The following is a 4702-nucleotide window of genomic DNA, read 5'->3' on the forward strand; positions in this document are numbered from 1 at the left end:
TGCCACAATGCCTGGCTATTTTTTGATTGTAGTTGTCATTGTTGTTTAGCAGGCCCAGGGTGGGTTCGAACCCACCAGCTCCGGTGTATGTGGCTGGTGCCCTAGCCACTGAGCTATAGGCACCAAGCCACAATTATGATTTTTTAAAAAATTTGACATGACTTGTTTTGTGGCCTAGTATATGGATCTCTTGGAAAGTGTTCCATACGCTAATGAGAAGAAGGTATATTCTTCAGCTTGGGGGTAGATTGTTCTGTAAATGTCTCTTCAGTCCATTTGTTCTAGAGTCCCACCTAAATGCAGTGTTTCTTTGTTGATTTTCTGCCTCAATTTTCTGTCCAGTTTTGCCAGTAGAGAGTTGAAGTTCCCCAACTAATATTATGTTGCTGTTCATTTCATTTCTTGAGTCTGCTGGTATTTGTTTTATGAATCTGGGAAATCCTATGTTATGGTGCATATATATTTAGGATTGTTATACCTTATTGTTGAATTGATCCTTTTATCTTTATATAATAATCATCTTTGTCTTTTTTTTTCTATTGTTGATTTAAAGTCCGTTTTGGTTTCTGATTACATGGAATGTTTTCTCCCACCCCTTTTCCTTGAGTCTGTACAACTCTTTCTGAGTTAAGTGCTTCTTTCATGAAGACAGCAGATATTTAGGTTGTGTTTTTTACTTTATTCCATCAATGTCTCTTATCATTTACATTCTTTGTTAATATTGATAGATAAGACACTGTTCCAGTCATTATGTTGATTGTTATCCAGTTGCTTTGTATTCACCTTTGTGTTACTGGTTTATAAGAACTATGATTTTTATTTTCATATGTTTTTGCACTGGTATCAACATATTTTCTACATTTAGAACACTTTTGAGCATTTCTTGTAGGGCAAGCCTAATGATAATCAATTTCCTTATTATTTGCTTATCTGGGAAAGATTTTATTTCTCCTACTTAGTTTTTGCAGGATACAGAAGTCTTGGCTGACTTTTATTCTGTTTAAGAATGCTAAAGGTGAAACCCCAATCTATTTTGGCTTGTAGAGTTTCTGCTGAGAAGTCTGCTGTTAGTCTGATGGGTTTTCCTTTGTAAGTTACTTGATGCTTTCATCCCCAAGGTTGTGGGTTTTTCTCCTTCACTTTGACTTTGGCCAGACTGATGATTATGTGTCTTGGTGATGTCCTATTTGCTATAAATCTTACAGAAGTTCAGTTCAGTGAGCTTCTTATATCTGGATAGCTAAATCTCTAGCCATACCAGGGAAGTTTTCCACCATTATTCCGTCAAATTGGTTTTCCATACTTTTTGCTTTTTTTCTATTTCTCCCTAAGGAATACCTGTGATTCTTATGTTTGCATGTTTTATATAAACCTATGTTTCTCAGAAGCTGTCCTCATTTATATTCATTTTGTTTTTAGTTTTTGACTGACTAGGTTAATTCAAAAACATTGTTTTCATACTCTGAAATTTTTTCTTCTTCTTGATCTAGGCTACCATTAAAACTTTCAGTTTTATTTTGAAATTCTCTATTTAACTCTTTCATTTTCAGAAGGTCTGCTATTCTTTTAAACAATCTATTTTTTATGAATTTTTATTCATGTCTTAAATTATTATTATTATTTCTGGTGCACTAAGTCAGGTAATCCCACGTTCAGTTCCTAGATGCCTGGATGTCATGATTGAGTCCTAAGGGATGAGACTGCCAGGCCAAGACAAAGCTAGCAAACTTGCTCTCAAACCTCCCTAAGTTCAGGGGTAGGCTGTGTTAGAAAGGTGGAATACTCAGCCAGGAGAAAAGTGGATGTACTATGACCCGACTATAGGAGGGGTGTGCCTCTCTTGACAAGATTAGCAGAGGTGGATAGCTGTGGCATGTACAAGCTGCTCATACCTTCTCCCTGGTCAAAGACAGCAGTATCTGTCCTTCAAGGGCACAAAGTGCCCAGATTCTTAGCCCACTACAGATTCTCCACCCCAGCTGGAGCAGAGGTGATTGAGGCAACTCAATCTGCTGCATATAAGGTTATCAGATTGGGTGTGGACTGTGGCTGAAATATTCTGGCAGGAGAGGTGTGGTTGTGCCAGTGACTTGTCTCCAGTGAGGATTGGCTCCTCACAGAATACAACACAGCATGCAGCTTGAAGAGTTGGCTAGTATCCCTGCTCTCCCTCTGAGGAGGTGTTGTATTTGTCCATGGGAAGCATAAAAGTGCTCACTGATTCTTTTTCGTGGGAAGGGAATGAGCTCCAAGCTCCATGGAAGCTGAGGTTTGATAGGTGCTCTGTCAGAGATGGGAAGCCACTGCCAGGTGCCCTGGCTTAATCATCTCCCCATGGAATACTCACCAGTTCTGGCAGAAATAGCCTTTCAGCAGCAGCTGCCTCTGTGGTAGTGGACAGGGAAGGAGTAGAGGAGGGGAAGACCCCAAATAGAGGGAAGCATGTTCACTGTGAGTGGCGTGGACAACTTTTGGTCACGATCCAGAGGCTCTCTGGTGCAGGAATGTGTGTGTGTTCCTTCTTCTTCTATGCTCAAAAGAATTTGCATTACTTCCCAGTCCTCTGGGGCAGCCTCTGCCTAAGCCAAAACTCTGGGAAAATTATAACTCTCCTGTGTCCTCCTGTTCCTTTGTGGTAGTCATAGTTCAAATGGGTGTGGGGAAACGTTTGTGTGGGGCACAGGAAGACTGAGGAACTATGACTTTTAAGGCAGAATAGAGGCATCTAGTGGGTGCACAAGCAATCTGTGCCCACCAACTTGGTTTCAGTCCATATTTGGGGGGAAGCAACCATGTGTGGGCCTGCAGCCTGGTGCCCTGCTCCCAAGAAGCTCTCAGTTTACCAATGGCAGCAGTGCCTAGATTTGTCGTGGCAGAAGGGCTCTCCAATAGATTGGGAGCTGGCAGACTGCCACAGGTGTGAGGGGAGGAGAAGTAACATTCCTATGTACCCTTTACACTAGGCTCCAAATCTCCCAGGCATCAGTCTTTGCCAAAATTTTGTTCCTTCTTATTCTCCTCTGCCATTTATTCCTGTGGGATCTCCAGTAAGGGTGAGTTCTGGCTCCTTTCCCTCAGTATTTTACCTGGGCTATACTTTCTTATCTGAAACTTCTTCCTCCATTTGGGACACTCTGATAATGTCTCTAGTCAGCCATCTTGCTCCCCCCATCAAATACTTTTAGGAGAAAGAGTAAAGGTTTTTATTTTAATTATGTTTGAAATTGTACTTCTAAGGCAAAATCCAGTTTGGAGGCTCAGAGAATAAAAAATAACAAATAATATATATAACTTTATATTTTTATGTTGATCTCTTTACTTTTGTTTTTGGCATATAAACTTGCATTTGAGAAATCATTTATATTTGAATATAAATTCCATATTTCAGTGGGTTTAATTCACTGTAGAATCTTTAAGTTTAATACAAGAAATCAGAAATAAATATAGAGGCTTACCTTTCATAAACAGCCTGCTCTTGAATTTAATTTATATAATAACAAATCGCCTTTAAATTTTTAGTAGTTATCTAGTTTTTGTCTCCGTATACTCTCTACTGTAGTCTCTCTACTATTTAATAGGTGATTTTAAAGATTTTCTACTTGGGAAGTTGGAATAATCTTTTAAGCAAATACACTCACTATTTCTTTTTCTCTTCCTTGGTTTGCTTGTAAATAATTGACAATAACTTACTTAAAAATTTCTTTTATTAGAAAAGGAAGAGATAAGAACAATAGACTTCCTTGAATCCCAGTATTCTCTAAAACACTTAGTCTAAATATTTTGTTTCTGTGCAGCAAAATTGGAGAGCCCCAGAGCAAGTATTATACATTTTGAAATACTGTTGAATAATTGTTTCAGTAACCATCATACAATTTAGTCTTAAGTATATATACAATATTTTTAGGAATAAATTATCATAAGGGCAAAAATTTCTAGAAAGCAATGGGTTAAAATGTCAGGATATTAAGTAGATGTATTAAAGAGTGACAATTTTTATTATGGACTCTTTCATATGTGGATAAAATTAGTGTTGAAAACATCTGATAAGAATAAATAAATATTGGTTTATATATAGACCACATGTGAATAAATATACATACATTTGTAAAAATATGTGTGCATGTATATATATATGAATTAAAGCATTTTTTCATTGTCTGGTGTTACAATAATCCATTGTACTATATTAATGTGGGGAAGAGCAGGTTAAAATACTGTAGCCACAAGGATTTTTTTCACCTTATTGAATCTGCTCTGTTCATGAGACTTTAAAATGTTTGTTATTACTTAAGTAGTAATAACAGTAGTAAAATTAAATGTTGACAGCCATAACATTTTATTTAACAATAAACTCGAGAATAACTCAAGTTCTCAAAGATGGTGGGATAAATGATCTTTCTTTCTACTCCTTTCACCTCTTTTCTTTCCTGAAATAATTCATCTCCAACTGTCAACAAACATGAGAAATTTCTAGCTAAAGACCTTTCTTTCTCTGAGGCCCTGGAAAGAAGGGCTTAGAGTGAAAAGTGCCATAACTGCAGTAGTAAGTGCATTCCATCAAGAATAAATAAAAATTGCAAGGCCTGACAGTGAAGAATACAGAGAGGAATTCAACTGACTAAGCCTCAAATAAAGGATTATCTTTGTTTGTGAACAATCTATTCCAGGAAGAAATTGATCTAAGAGTCTGCATCTAAAGGCA

The sequence above is a fragment of the Otolemur garnettii genome, unplaced genomic scaffold, assembly GCF_000181295.1.
Source record: "Otolemur garnettii isolate 467f Iridium unplaced genomic scaffold, OtoGar3 scaffold00093, whole genome shotgun sequence".
Classification (NCBI taxonomy): Eukaryota; Metazoa; Chordata; class Mammalia; order Primates; family Galagidae; genus Otolemur; species Otolemur garnettii.